This window comes from Pinus tabuliformis, chromosome 5_2 (genome assembly GCF_031772625.1).
Source record: "Pinus tabuliformis cultivar Carrire ecotype Pingquan chromosome 5_2, CPIR1, whole genome shotgun sequence".
Lineage (NCBI taxonomy): Eukaryota > Viridiplantae > Streptophyta > Pinopsida > Pinales > Pinaceae > Pinus > Pinus tabuliformis.
The window spans coordinates 221,526,970-221,544,043 of NC_142306.1; the positions used below are offsets into that span (position 1 = coordinate 221,526,970).

At 34.1% G+C, this 17,074-nt stretch overlaps 1 pseudogene; it reads left to right on the plus strand.

Annotated features, from left to right (window-relative positions):
• The first annotated feature begins 11,166 nt into the window (after positions 1 to 11,166).
• LOC149158341 (arginine decarboxylase 1, chloroplastic-like) lies at positions 11,167 to 16,635 on the plus strand (annotated as a pseudogene).
• The last annotated feature ends 439 nt before the right edge of the window (positions 16,636 to 17,074 follow it).

The window sequence follows — 17,074 nt, forward strand, 5'->3', positions numbered from 1 at the left end:
TTTTATCATTTCTTGTTGTTGTTTTCAACAGACTCTATGGGAGGTAGTAAATTTATAGGGTGAAAGTGGTAGTTTAGGATTTACCAGCCTAGGAAGGAGGATAAGCTCTAGGGATGTGAGATAAGACCATTTGACAAGGATCAAATAGTAATTTGAGATAGCTATCCATGATAAATGGTTAAAATCCCCTTAGAATCTTCTCGAAGGAGAAAATTTGAAAATATTTTTTAATTTTCCTGAAATTCTAGAATTAGCACACCTGCAGAGTAGAGCAACCTTCGTCAATCAACGTAGATGATTAGTTATGAAGCTTGCAACCATTGCAGTTGGACAAACATACAGGGTGTGTTGGGGCTAAAAACATGGTTTTTGCGCTAATTAACCTAGAAACTCATACATTTTGGAGATGGGATGCTTAGGGCCTTCCTTTGCAAAGGGATTATGACAAGTTTTTCAAGGATGTTGATTGATCCAGTTTTCAGGCCTGTTGACCGAATGTGACAAAATGATCTGTAACAGATTGCCCCCTAAAGTAAAAAGTTAGAAGCATTGGTTGAGGACTGAAGTACTTTACCTTGTGACAAGTACGGATCAATAATAAATTAGGTCGAGATCATCATTTGTTACAATACATATTATCATCATGATATCATTGCTAAGGGAGGCATACCCATACTCATAATATAAGCTAATATTACATGTACAATAATAAAAAAGTCTCATCCACTGATGAAAGTGTGTGGACCCCTACTTGGATGATTGTCTTGAATGATCATAACCAACATACTTTGTAATATTGTATCAATCCTGAAATCACAACCTAGATGGATGGAACTAGATTCATGGACTTCTACCTTGTCACTCGATAGTATGATTATAACCATGTGAATAAATGAGCTGGAGACGAACATGGTAGACACCATATGATTACCTACCAATGATGTAAATCATTAATATATGCGAGAGAAACCACTGATAATGATAATTTCTCTCAAGGTACCATAGTACAATCTATGTAGTGTGAATGAAAGAGTTGAAGTTGAAAATGACATAGAATCTTCTGGTTGAATGCCAATGATGAAGACCTTTCGCCAAGAGCGAGGAAACTTTCCACTGAGGTATGCAAGTTTGAAGGTATCGAAAGGAGTTTCTAAATTAACTTCTTGGATAATGAGTTGATGTTGACAAGAAGCGACCAGTTAGAGGAGGGCCTTGATGTATCCCTAATCAACAACACAAAATAGATATCGATGTAGAGCTCGTTTAGGAAGGGCAAACGTGATTGAATTCTTAAGGGTATTGTGGCAAATGTCAACATAAGGACTTCTCTTAAACATATTAGTGACACTTTATGGAGTTAGTAGCATTGACCTAAAACTTATTATGAAGGATTTTGATATGGTGTGATTAACCAAAGAGGCAAGCATATTACCCAACCCAAGAGTCATGAAGATGAAGTGAAAGACTTCCATGTTCAAGAGTGACTCACTGCCATTAATAGGTTAAGTACCCTATTTCCCAATTTCCCCAACCATTTCTAGTCAGTACCTACTTATTTTTGACAAGCTTGAAGAGGATAACATGTACTTTATCTATAAGTTCATCCTCCAAATGAATCCTTCTAAGTATTTTTAATGTACCCTTCTGATGAATCATGTTGGAAAATTCCAACACTATTTGATGATTTTATGATTCAGTTGAAGGTGTAACACTGCTTCTTTTTCATGTTTAGAGAGTTTTAAAAAGAGGCTAAAAATAAAAATCCAAAGGTCCCTTTTTCTAAATTTAGTCTCTTGAGACCAAAAAGGAAAAAAATAATACTCAGGAGAACCTGTTAGTCATTTTTTACTAAAGTAATTTTTTTCATAAATAGTCTAACCCATTCCAAAAAAGGGTAAACTTATATTGTGTAGAAGTCTTATAATTTACTTTAACAGGTTCGTAAAGATTGGTTCTTGACAATCTTTTGCATGTTTTGGGAGTTTGAAAAGTGCTGAAATAAAACTCCTCCTAGAGGAACGAATGATATAAAGGGTAGAAATTGGTTCTGGTCATTATGGAACTTTCTCAAAACATGTAAAGGTCAAGAGGCAGGCTAATAATACCACTCTTTATAGTGATTCATCATGAAAGGGTAAAACAACCAAGTGAAAGCGTATGATAGACTAAGAAGATGGTGATGATGGAATGAGAAAAGCAAGGATCATCTAGCAGAAACATGTTGATAAAAAATGGCAATAACAAGGGACATGATGAGAATAGTTTTATTTTTACACAAGCTTGAAACATGGTTATCTATGCTTGAAATTGGTTTCATTTTTACACATGTTTGAAATAAGGAAAAACCATGCTTAAGAGTACTTGAATGTAGTTTCATTATTACACAAGCTCGAAACGAGGAAAAACTATGCTTGAGATTAGTTTCATTTTTACATAAGCTTGAAACAAAGGAAGAGTATGTTTGAGATTGGTTTTCATGCCCCCTGGAATAATAATGCGATTCTAGACTCATGCCCCCAAGATTCATTTCATTCACCTAAGTAGAATACTAGTTACTAATAGGTGGATAGAATGAAGGTTCATTTACGAGACCAAGTGAAAGAATCGACTTGAAATTTATGAGATCTAATCAAAGACTTGAATTAGAGGAAGATCTATTTCATCTTTTAATGAGCTTGAAATAGGAAAATAACTATGCTCATGATACCTTGTTTCAATTTTTAATGAGCTTGACACAAGAAAAGGAACTCTGCTTTGGGACCTTGTTTCATTTTTTAGTGAGCTTGACACATGAAAAGGAACTTTGCTCGAGGACCTTATTTCATTTTTTAATGAGCTTGACACAAGAAAAGGAACTCTTCTTTGAGACCTTCGGTATCTCAGTAACCCTAAAGGTGAAATTTAATTGTTGGTGAGGGATGTCCAAGATTGGATGAAATGGGTTGTGTCATTCACATTTGCATCCCACATTGAGACAAAGTTTTTTGATAACTAGGATAATCCATACTAGGTTATATAGTCCCAACAAAGCCTTGATATTTTTGAAAAGGATGACCATGGAAATATTTTCCTGAATAAGGTTGTTCTTATTTTCTGACCAACAACATCTCAGGGAATTCATTGTAATGGTTGCCCTAATGTACTTTGCATCATTTCTGGACCAGGCTAAGTAATTGGAACCTATGGCACACTATAAATGGGTTGAGTTAATTGTGCTTGTTGAATAGTCTGACCAAGTGAGTCATTACTTGGAGGGGGTTCCGTGACAATAGGATAAATGTCCCCTTGTTTGATAAGAACTGAAGAAATAAGAAGAACTTGAGTGGTATGAACCTCACTCTCATCAGGAAAAGTGTGATAAACTAAAGGTGAAAATAATTCAACCATTTTAAAAACCGATGGTTGGCTAGGAATGAACTCATGGGATTCACGTTTAGATAGAGTGAGATTAATTGGATTTAGATCAATCACCTCATCAACTAGTGGAGGATTGCAAGAATTTTTTCGGTAACTAGCTCAAAGTCAAGGCTAAGAAGTTGTAAGGTTATCCAACACTTTCGAGGCTTCATCCATATAAGGAAAAAGGTGAATAGGGTGATACTCTTCACATAACCTACTGGGAAACTTAAAAGTTACCCTTTTTCACTTGGACATTACTATCACTAGTTGATGGTTTGTCACAAGCATGATCTCCAAAGGTTGAAAACAAAGGCTGATGTGAGCCTATGGACCACACTTATAATACCTATAGAATACCATGACAATATCTAAGTAGGTGATCAACACTACAAAGAATGCAAGGAGAATTTAACATTACGGGGCTTATTGGAAAGTTTCACAATATCAATTGCATTAATAGAAATGTTTTCTTGGTTTCGCCCATGCTTATTTTTCTTATTCTTCTTCTTCATCCTTTTCTTCTTCTTCTTAGTGTCCTGGTTACTAGAATGAATACTTTCACTAGCCGAGGAGGATGAAAGGGATGAAGAAACAAAAAGCGAAGAAGGAAATGGGTCAACTTTAGGATCAACTTGAGATAGATGCCATTCAAGTGGAGGACTATGTGGTTGAGAAGTATTTTGGACATCTAAAACTAGGGACATTAAAAAAATCAAATTGGAAAACCTATGGTAAATCCAAGGACGGACAATGTTTCCATATAAGGAGCACCAACATTTCCAAAAGATTGAAAACGATCAAGTTTCCCGTCGAAGGGGTTTCCTTAACTGGTGGACTCGAGAACTATTTCCATTAGTCTCAACCTAAGATCTACTAACGATTTGCTCCATAGTGAGGATTCTGTTTCACAGTCAATTAATTTTAAAAATTAAACACAAATAAAACAAAAAAAGGGGAACTAGGAAAAAGGGTTACCAAGTCACTATGAACTATGGAATATTGTTTCCAGTATGTGCAAGAAATCTCCTCGAATGTTTTGTTCAGTGTATCAAAAAGAACAAGGCGATCGACTCAGTTACCTATGGTAGGATAGCAACCTATATAACATTTCCAAAATACGACCAGAGGTACGTGGACGGGCAGTCTATAGTAGTGTTGTATAATGCATCCTATACAATAGGAAGTATTTCAATATAATTTTCATACATGGAGTGTCATCTAATATGCCCAAGTGTACATAAAGAAATATTTGATATACTTACGTAAGTGGAATACCGACTAACCGTAGAATGTAACACTCACAAGTAATGATAGATCCTATGTTTAAAGACAATGGAACATGTATCTAGCCTAGACCTTTATGTGTGTCATTAATGTTACAAATAATCCTTAGGTTGATTGAGTAAATTTTAGAAGTTGATCTTCAAATATGTTTCAGTTTCAAGGATCACAATACGAGTTCACCTGAATTCCCTATGATGTAATCTAGTATGATAACAAGAACTCTTTTATTTTCTATGAAGATCTATCTATGAGAGGGAAGAGACAAACAATAATGCAACAATCAATGATGCAACAAACAAAGCTTCCTAAACATATATTGTAATACAATTGTTACTATTCGAATTCAAAACCCTATATGCAATGCAAAAAATGAAAAATTTCCTTTTCTTTCCTTTTAATTTCCAAATAAAATGAAAACTAAAATGTAGCTCATATTGATAAAAGAAATCTCACAAAATGAAACTGTAATAAAAGTTTCTTCAAGTATTCAACAATCAAGCCAAAATGTTTACAAAATACCTTAATGATAAGAAGAAAGACAAATTAAAAAAACTCTCATCAATGGCAAACAAATTTAAATGTAAACACAATGATTCCTTTACAGAGACATAGGCAATATCAGACACTTAAGAAAACCTTTTGGATCAAACAAGAACTTAGATCAAGGCATAGAAATACAACTTTTTGAATTCTACAAGATCATTGCAGGTGCAATGTGGACAACAGTGTGCAACATCACACTTCTAGAGATGAGAGACTGCATTGTTGCTCTCTGTCTTAGATCAGAGCATGCATTGGGGCTAATTTGGTCAAAACACAACACAATAAACACTAGAAAGCTCAAAAATGTATTTCCTTAAGGTCAATTACTATAAGAATAAATCTATTAAGGTTTCTTTGAAAGGAGAAAATATATTGAGACTAAGGAAACCCATAAGGGAAATATCAATCCCTAGTCGAGTCGCCAGTTTGTTATATGGAAAATTCAATTTTTTCCACAAAAGTGAACTCCCTAGATCGAGTGGTCTAATCTAGAACAACAGAGAGAAAAAAGACCTATGTTCTCCTTAGAGATATTGAAACATGGAAAAGATACCTACCTAGAATCTGTAGTAAGTCCTCCTCTTCTCCTTGCTTGTAAGCTCCAACTCCAGCTCCTCACTCTATAAGTGGAACTTGCAACAAAGGTTAAAAAAGAAATGGAACTAAAATATCCACATAACATAATCCAATATATCTAATCAATGAGTCAACATGGAAATGAAATACATAAGCATCAACAAGACACAATTATAGGAAAACAAAGTTATTTTTCTATTAATAAATAAAGGAGAGAGTTACAAAAATGTATAGAAGTTGACTTTGTAGATGTCTCCCCAATTGTATTATCCTTCCTTGCCACAAGCAAAGGTTCAAATTCAACCATAATGCATAAATGAATGGATTGCTTAAGCTCAACATAGAAGAATGAAGGCACTGGTAATGTCCAAAAGCTAACCCAAACTCTATGGGAGGCAGTAAATTTAAAGGGTGAAAGTGGTAGTTTAGGATTTACAAATATAGGCTTTCGGTCCACATATGAGGGAGGATAAGCTCTAGGGATAAGAGATAATACCATTAGAGTGGGATCAAATAGGAATTTGTGATCTTTATCCATGATAAATGGTTGAAACCACCTTAGAAGCTTCTAGAAAGAGAAGATTAGAACATATTTTTAAATTTTCCCAAAATTCTAGAATCAGTTCACCTGCAGAGTAGATCAACCCACGCTAATCAGTGTAGATGCTCAATTATGCATCTTGCAACCATTTTAGGTGGACAGACATATAGGGTGCATTGGGGCTAAAAACATGGTTTTGAGTTATTTGAACCATAAAATCAGACTTTTTGGAGAGGGGATGCTTAGGGATTTGCAAAGGGATTATAACAAAGTGTTCAATGATGTTGATTGATCCAATTTTGAGGCCTTTTGTGTGAATGTAACAAAATTCCATGCAACAGAAACTATCAATGGTCTCTGTAATTCAGAGTTGATTTCTCTTCATACTTGGAGAAAATCTTAACCCCATTTGGGTTTTCCTACCACAAGGGATTCAAATTGTTTGGGTGTTGTCTAGTACTATGCTTTGTGGGTTTTGGGGATGATATAGTCTTGTTTGGGAGCCCTTCAACTTATCACTTTTTGAGTCCATTTTTGAATCTTGGGGCCATGATTCAACAAAGTGCAAGTCTTGGACACCTCTGTGTCACTATGTCACCTCATTAGAGAATGGAAAGATATTAGGGAGGCGCTGTTAGTAGCTCTCTTTCTTAACCCATATATCTATTTGGATGGAATTGAGTGGCAACCTTGTTTGACTCGGTTCCTCTAGAGATCAGAAAGGAGATTTGGCACCTTGAATCCTAATAATTTGGTGATAAGGCCTATTTATCTTATTCAAAGGTGGGTAATCAATATTTCAAATGGACTCCTGACCCTGGAAAAATTCGAAGAAGAAGACTGCATTCTTGCATTCTATCGTAGGTAATCAACAGTTGGACACCTTATTTCATTTAGTGCTTCGTACCAAACAGGTGGATAATTATAAAGTTTTTGAAGCTCAGGAGGACATAAAATGACTCTTGAGGAGCATCTGTTACTATTTGGATGACATACATATACGTTTGTAATGAGTGGAAAAGTATGTAGAGTAAGATTATGATTCTGACTCTAAAGACCATCTCAAAACTCCTTCAGTAATTGGAGTCCAACTAATCAACATAGTTCCACCTCCCAACATTTCTCCATCAGCTAATGGGGCTCCCCTTTCTCTGGTGGTCATCTCAAACTAAGGATATTATTTTGTCTGCAAAGTTTAGTTTTGGCTTTCCTCCTCAGCATTGACTGCGCACTAGTGGCTTCGATGGATAACATGACAACAACCCGACAAATTGATGGTCAGAATTCATTGGGATTTTGTTCAGTGGATGATATTTCCTTTTTATTTTTGAAATTTCGTACCCAGAATCTTGCCACTTCATGTTTTGGGAACATATATGTTACCACTTGGGTAATGTTTTGTAAAACAGTGATAAATGGTGGTCTAATTAGTCTTTTCTGCTTTTTGGAAGCTCTAATGCTCTCTAGAGATATCTAGTTAGATTTTTTCACTCCTATATTATTCCTTTGTTATCAACATGTCTTCGGTGTAAATCTTATTTATTAAAGGGAAATTTTTGTACCAACTTACAAAAAAAAATTATAAATTATATTTTCGTTACATACTTTAACAATTTTGTGACATATTGATGTGATCAAGATAACTTATTAGTGCAACCATATCAATTAAATGGATGATAAACATCAATACATAGCAATCCATTATAAGTATCCATATACTTATCATATCATATGGCTCACAATGTCATGATTAAAAATACAAAGAAATATAAAAATTAACTAAATTATAATTTTATTTTAAATTATTATTATTATAATATTAAAGAAATTAATATATGAAATAAATATATATACATTTAAAAAAACATCTAAATAACAAAGCATAGTTTAGAACACTTATGATATCTATGATATGGTTTTCTTTTTTCTTCTCCTTTAATTAAATCTAAACCTGAAAAAAATATAATTATCTTAAAAAAAAACCTTTTTATTCATAATTAATATTAAAAAAATATTTTGTAAATATTGAAATTCTTCCTCTATGTTAATAATTAAATTAAAATTTTATAAAATTACAAACTCGCAAATCTCCATTAACAATTATGCAACATAATGATGTATACTTTATTATAAACTATGCTTTACTTTTGTCCATTAGCAATTATGGAACATGTTAAATGTATATATAATATTATGCTTTACTTTTGTCCATTAACAATTATGGAACATGTTAAATGTATATTTTATTATAGTTAGTTAAAATTTTTAATAAATATTATTTAATTTTGATGGTAAATAAGACATTAGGATCTTGTGTAGTAAGCAAGCTAAATTAGTGATTGAGCCCAAAAGTTTATTCTACAACCCAATATGAGGCGATGTGTAATTTTGTCCCTACGTGCTTCTTCAAAATAATTAAAATTTAAAAATTATGTTCTAAATAGAATAATAATGAATATATTATAAAGTGATTAGAAGTAAAAAAAAATAAAAAAAATGTGTGAATCATATGTTTAAATCTTATACTTTTCAAAAATATTTCAACAAGAGATTTAAATAAACTATTTGAAGATATGTGTTAACTAATTTATGTGGATATCAACTTCTTATATATCTATATATAGAAAAAAAAATGTTAAGTTTTTATGGTTAAAATTTTTATTTGGTCCTATATATACTCTATTTAGCATTCAAAAATACAATTTAAATAATGAAAAATAACACATTATATTTTGCACTTTAGAAAGTTTTTCAGGTGAAGAAATTTGATCGCTTTGGACTCATCTTAGATCTATACTTAATATGAATCTAAGCTGATTCTAAATAATTAGATGATAAAAAAAAATACCAAAAAAAAACCAAAATAAATAATGGTAGAAAAATATGTGAAAAATAATAGTATATACAAACAACAAGGTTAACTTTAGGGCCTGGAGTATGCCCTAAAACTGCTTCTGCTTGGCTAAGAGCTCGTCTTCGTAAGGAAACAGGTTAACGGCCCAAGACCCAGAGGCATCTGGCAGGAGTGAAAGCCTGCTCCCTTACGGACCACCAGCGGGTTATTTCAGGTGGCATGGTTTTCCTTGATAACAGTGATGTGTTAAACTAACATTCGCGGATAGCAACCAGAGATGGCTGTCCTCACTGTTGGTTTGACAAACTGAGTTTGATAGGTTTTTCCACCTTTTGAAAAAAAAAAAAAAAAAACAAGGTTAACTTTAAAAAATAATAAAATAAAATAATGGTAGAAAAATCGTAAGGTGTTTTTCTTTCATATTAACTCTCCTATGTACCTATGTACCACGGTGTACTGTCTTGAGGTGTTGATTTGATGTGTTAAATTAACTCTGTGCCACGGTGTACTGGCTTGGGCTGTTGGTGTACTGTGCGTTGTTGATTTGATGCGTTAGATGATTAAAAATGTTCCATCAGATCATCATAGGATGTTATAGTACATTCATTACCGTAACAACTTTCTACAACAACTCAAGGCAGTAGGTGCAGCAGAAGCTTCGAATGCCACCAGTTTTCTCCTGATTACCTATGTGTTACTGTTTAACTTTACTCTGGGGAGGTAAAGCATGGCCGTTTTCTCTTCAAATGGTATTGTGTTGATATCGCCATCAGTAGGAGAGAATTTCACTCCCATGAAATGTAAAGCAGCCACAGAAGGAATATTCAGTTCGTGTGGAGAGGGTTGTATGATATTAACAGACGATTCTTCCCCAATTCTGACTGCATCTTTTTTTAAATCTTTTAAACATACTCAGTATAAGAAGAAAGGGAAAATTCATCACAAATTGCGAAGGCTTTCAGTTAAACGCTTGCCAAAGTAACATCGTGAGAAATCGAGCGACGCCAACGTTCATAGAAGAGAGAGTTTGACAGAGAATACTGAAGGCTTCTTTAACGGTTGAACTGTCAGCTAGATCAGGCGAATCATCTTTTTCCTCAATTAGAGTTGGAGTAACGGCTGACATGTCCGCTGGATAAGGAGCATCCTTTCCTTCATCAAATCGAATTGGAATTTGATTGTCGGAACAAGGCACAATACAGTAGTACAACACCTCCAACATGTGCCGCCTTTCGTTGATACGGAGATTTCCACTCTCTGGCAACTTGAAACTGAAAGGCGATAGTTCTTGGACCATTAGACACAACAGTCTGGAGAGCCTCTGCTCTGCCTTGGCTTCACAACCCAACTCCAACTCCAAAAGCTTTAACATTAGGAAAAGTGGCATCTGATTTTCGAGCATCATCAAATCTCTGAGAATAGAGTTGTAGAAGGCACTGGTGCCAGTCAGATCTAAGACACGTCCCAGCGATTTGACGTCAGAGCAGAATATTTGGTCGGCATTTCTGACATAAAACTGCAAACGCTCAAGAAGTTTTCTTCGTTATAGTCGATGAAGTTTTCTTCGTTATAGTCGATGAAGTTGTGATAGTAGCTCCAGACGTCCCAATCGTATTCTTTAAATTCCTCCACAATGGCCGACTAAAACTTTTCTAGACCCTTTGCTAATTTGTAGTGGTCCATATCATGGAGCTCAGATATCCAGTGGTGACAGGGGTTGATGCAAACCATTTGAGGAATGTAGGCTTCCGACTTGTCTACCAATAACTCTTTTGGCACATTAAACACCAAGACCCAAAACACTTTCACATTCTCCTCCTCTTCTTCTTGTAGTGCGCCGAGAGTTGCGTTAATTTGAATAACCCAACTATCCTCATCGATCTTCATTTGAGCAGCATCAGTGTTGGATTCCATTTTTTCGGGTCAGAGAAAAGGAGCCACAAAAAAAATAGTGGAGCAAAATTTTGAAATGTATTGGCTAGAATTGAGAGACTTTGCAGCCTTATATCGAATTCAGTGGGCTGAGGTCATGGGTCCTAAGCCATTCCTATCCACAGGTTTTTGAATTTCCTACATTGCAATCCATTGTTTCATTCAAACAAATAAACGCCAGCGTTGTGTTATTTCACATTTGTTTCTCCCGCTTACCATTCTGGTAAAGAATTCACTTAAAACAAATAAAATCAACAGTAAAATTGGAATTATATATATATATATATATTAAAACAAATAAAATAAACAATAAAATTGGAATTATATAGATATATTTTTATTTGGAATATGTGAAAATTGGAATTATATAGATATATTTTTATTTGGAATATGTGAAAGTTTTGTTAGGAATTTTGAGAATGTTGGATTCACATGCTAAAAAGTAACTTATTTTAAATAATAAAACAGAAACAAACTGTCAGTACAAATTATTTTTCCAAATTCCACCCATAATCACAGAAACTTAATAATTAGGCAATGATTTATGTACTAATTTAACCGTCTCATCTACACGTAATATATTTGAGTGTTTTCCATCTCATCTCATGAACACGTAGTAAATTTGAGTGCTTTTGCACGTTCGCTCGTCTAATTTTAAGTGTGTTTTCGCGTTAACTAAAGTGGAGTAAAAGGCATGTTGGAGAACACGAATCTACATGGTAGTGTAAGGCATCTGATGCATTTGTGTGTTGTTTACGAAAATATGTGCCCGTCAAAACTATTACAAGATGCATTTTTGCTGGAAGAGTTATTACACCTGTATGGAATTCGTAATTTTGGAGATGTGTTTACTAACACTTACAAATTTTAGTGTAACAGAAAATCTCTTCATGTATCAGGGGCAATCTGTAATTTTCATAGTAAATTGAACGCTTTTCGCATTAACTAAAGTGGAGTAAAAGGCATGTTGGAGAACACGAATCTACATTGTAGTCAAAGGCATATGATGCATTTGTGTGTTGTTTACGGCAATATGTGCCCGTCAAAACTATCACAATCATATGATGCATTTTTGGTGGAGTAAGATGCATGTTGGAGAACACGAATCTACATTGTAGTCAAAGGCATCATAGGATGCATTTTTGGTGGAGTAAGATGCATGTTGGAGAATACGAATCTACATTATAGTCAAAGGCATATGATGCATTTGTGTGTTGTGTTGTTTACGGTCATATGTGCTTGTCAAAACTATCACAATTATATGATGCATTTTTGTTGGAAGAATCATCGCACCTCTATAGAATCTGTAATTTCCATCTATCACAATCATATGATGCATTGTTGTTGGAAGAATCATCGCACCTCTATGGAATCTGCAATTTCCATCTCTATGGAATCTGTAATTTCCATCTTGGGGATACGTAATCTGTAATTTCCATCTATCAACAATTGTTGGTTTTGGTCTCTTCATTGGTATCAGGGGCGGTGATTCTTTCAACACCTCTCCAAACGCAATTTGGGGGAATCGAACCTGGGTCCAAGCTCTGATACCATGAGAAAGTTTTCCACTACACCAAAACTTTGAGGTGTTGTTAAACATTCCAAACCAGTGACTAGGATCCTCATGGTGGAAATTACAGATTCCATAAAATTACGGTGATTCTTTCAAAATGTTTAACTATCAAATTTTTTTGATTTATTTGCGTACTTAATTACCATGAGTGGGTTCGTTATTTCATTATGTTGGCCATTAGAAAGGTAGAATTTGTGCATCTTCAATGATAAGCCATGTGATTAGTGTTTTTGATCGAACATTATTTGAACTAAAATATGAGATTGACTTTTGGATTTTCTCATTTATTTGGTACATCAGATAACACCCTCTCTATTTTCCAATCAATTCACTCATGTATTTAACCATTAATTAAATTATCTCAATTAATTAAATCAAACCATTATAAAATTAAAGGAATTTAAAGAAAATATCATCATAAGAAAGCAAATGATATTATCTAAATCATTAAATTAAAATTATTATATTTAATTATGTATCCCGTGTACTGTTTTGCGTTGTTAGATTTGATGTGTTAGATGATTAAAAAATTCCCACCGTTGGATTATCATAGGTGGTTATAGTAAGTTCGTTACCGTAACGATTGTTATTATCTTTTCAAGAATAAGATGCGGAATTTATTTCATGTACCCAACCAATCATGACTAAATGAGTTCATGTTTTGTGTTTACAGATAAATAATATAAGTTAGTTGAAATTAGATGCTAATTACTATCAAAAGTAGCACAATCTAGCACAATCTCAAAATTGTCTTTTTGTTTGACATATCGTAAGCAAATTTAGGATATTATAATTTAAAGGTGCAAGGATGAGTCTGGTATGATGAATCGCTAGTCAGCAAACCATTAAATAAGTAAAGGTATTCAACTTGGATAAATTAGAAATTACTTTTTTTATACCTTCCTTTAAAATATAGTTTTGACAGAATCTGTGTATTGTGATACCGTGTTCTGTTCCGTAAGTTACACTCAAAGGGAAGCGGCTAATTAGATAAGATTTTCGATATGAGAGTCTAAGCATATTTAAAAAATCTATAAACATAGCGAATATTTTGTGAAAATAATTAAATAAAACAATTATTTTGTTAATTATGGTTAACTATGGATTATGTTTATTTCAATGATTTATTCAAGGTGAAATGGGATACATGGTTCAAACCTTTTTAAGAAAACTAATTTTACTCTTCCTGTAATTTCATGGCATTGGAAGCTTCATTAATTTCACTCGTCATGCAATATGGTGTTTCATATTTGTCATTGTTCTTTGTTCCATATTACATTTTTTATTGGTTATATTTTCTGCATTTTCATTCAAATAACGGGATATAACTCAATTTTTTTTTCATTAATTTTAGTTATAATTTTTGTTAAATTATTTTGGTTTTTTTGTTTTTTTTTTTAATTCATTATGAATTTTTAATAACAATTAATTTAGTTATATAAATTAAATAGTTAGTAAACACTAATAAAATATAAACATAAATTTATGATAAACATCAAAACACTTATTTATGATACATTTCACATTATTAAATTACAAAAAATCATAAAAATTAACTAAATTACTATTATTATGATTATTATTAAATATTTATACATTTAAAAAAATCACTTGACAATATTCTTAACCATGGAGATTCACCCTCACTTTATAGGCTTTGCTACAATACCATGGATAAATATCATGGCTTATCAATACTATATGTCCAATAAATCACAAGTCATTGATTCACCCTCACTTTATAGGCCTTGTTACAATAACATGGATAAATGTCAAGGCTTATCAATATTATATGTCCAATAAACCATGAGTCATTTCATATGGCACTCGTTCTTATGACATTTTTTAAATTAATTAGTTTAATTAAAAATGAAAAAATGGCATTACTAATTTGGATATAAATCTTAACATTTTATTTTTGTATACAACTAAGAATATTTTAAAATATTTTGTGGAGGTTAAATTCACCTAATAATTATTGATAATTAAATTAAAATTATGGAATCCCTATTCCAAAATAGGCACATGCCTCTGCGTTGTTTTGTATTGATTAACCTCAATGTCAAAAAATAGCAAATGCTTCAAACTAATAATTGTGTCGTAAGGTGTTTCCCTCAAGAAGAACTCCCCTATGTGCTTAGGGTGTTTCCCTCTGAGAAGAACTCCCCTATGTGCCATTGTGTATTGTCTTGCGTCGTTGATCTGATGTGTTAGATGATTAAAATAAATTTCGTTGTTGGATCATCATAAGCAGTTACAGTAAACGCTGCACTAGAAGTTCGTTACAGTAACGACCCATGCCACTCTAAATCCCGAGAGATAGTAAAAAGGTGGGAAGGGATGCTTCCCCTGGCTTGCTATGGATTTACTAGGGAGGGCTCTCTTTTTGTTCTTCTGGTTCTGATTTTTCCCAGCCCCTTGTTTTCTAATGGCGGCAATGTAGGCATTGTTGTTGCACCTATCTCCTCGTCTGTTTCTCATTCTTTTGTGTTGTATAGATTCGAGGGGTGGGTAGCTCCATATTGTGTGGTGAATTATAATGGGAACGAGGTTCTTCAACCTCATGGTTATCATACTCTTCCTTCTAAAGAAATCAATTTGATGAAGCTCATCAAGAAGGTGGTTGGATTCAAATATTGGGAATGTCGGCACCTCTTATTATTAGGTTTCTTGATGTGCTGAAGCACAGGCTAGAATCTCTACAATTGACCTTTGATTCTTCAATGTCGATGCAGTCGTATGAGTCTTATTTTCAAAGGTTTTATCCTATTAAATGCAATCAACATTGATATGTTGTGGAGAACATTATGGAGTTTGGGCTAGAAGTTAGGTCAAAACAAGATATGTTGCTAGCCATGGCTTGCATGTGTAAAGAAAGCCCTAAGGCTTTTCTTGTCTATAATGGATACAAAGATGAAGAATATATTTCACTGGTGCTTACTACCATACCCTTGAATTTTAATTGCATTATTGTGTTGGAGAAAGAAGAAGAATTTTATTCAATGCTTAGTGTGAGCTACAAGTTAACTGTGAGGCCTATTATTGGGGTTCGATCCAATTTGAGGACAAACATGGTGGCCATTTCAATGCCACATCTGGTGAGAAGGGAAAATTTGGGCTCACGAGTTTGGAAATTGTCGGCATCATTTGGAAATTGTAGAAATTAGGGATGTTGGATTGTCTTGAGCTTCTTCATTTCCATATTATGTCTTAGATCCCATGCATTGAAGTTCTTAATGATGGTGTGAGTGAAGTGATGTATATATACTGTGAGTTGGTTAAGTTGGGCGCTAATATGAAGATCATTGACATTGGAGGAGGGCTTGGTATTGATTATGAAGGTACCAAGTCTTCTTGCTCTGATATGTTTGTTGCTTACAGTTTGGAAGAATATGCAACGGCTGTGGTCAAGGAAGTCCCTAAGGCCTGTAACCAGAAAGGGGTAAACCATCTAATCACATGCAGTGAATGTGGGAGAGCTCTGGTTTCACACCATTCTCTTGTGGTGTTTGATGTTGTGTGTGTGGATGAAAAAAAGGACTTTGTATCTGTAGTTGTGGCTGGAACAGTTTTGAAGCCTCTGGTGGAAAATTTGCATAAGGAATTAATGGGTGAGTATAAGACGGTCATGGCTTATACTACCATGGGGGATTTCCACAACAGTCAAATCCGCATAGAGCATATGAAAGGAAGGTGCCTATATTTATTCAAATAAGAGCACTAGTGGCCTTAACCCTTAGCCACTGTAGACGAGATGTGTAATCGTGTATCTTATCCTGTAGTCGCAGGGCCTGCCATTTTTCACATAAATTTATCAATATTCAAGTCAATTCCTGCCTTCTGGGAAATTGGCCAGTTGTTTCCAGTGATGCCTATCCAAAGGCTGAACAAGCGACCCACTGTGTGTGGCATTCTATTGGACCTCACATGTGACAGTGATGGAAACATGGACACTTTCATATCTGATGATGATAGTGGTGGAACCTCAACCAATTTTCTTCATTTGATGATGCATGAACCCATAATGATGTTCGGTTCTCTCAAGTGTCACATTGAGGTCTCCCTGCACTTGGATGAAGATTGTAACTTGGACTTTTCCATCTCTATCCTTAGCACCATTCCTTCCACATTCAACTCTCTGCCATACCTCTCCTCCTCATCATACGCCTCTTCTTTCTTCACTGATGATGATGAATAATCCCATGACCAGGACCATGACCATGACCATGATACCTGGTAACCCTACTCTGGGTTTGTTGATAAAAATCAACCATTCATTTTCCCTAAATTTTTAGTTGGATTAGGTATAGTTATGTATGTAAGTTATTTCTTCATATGTAGAGGGTCATTTATAGCAACATCAACAACAACC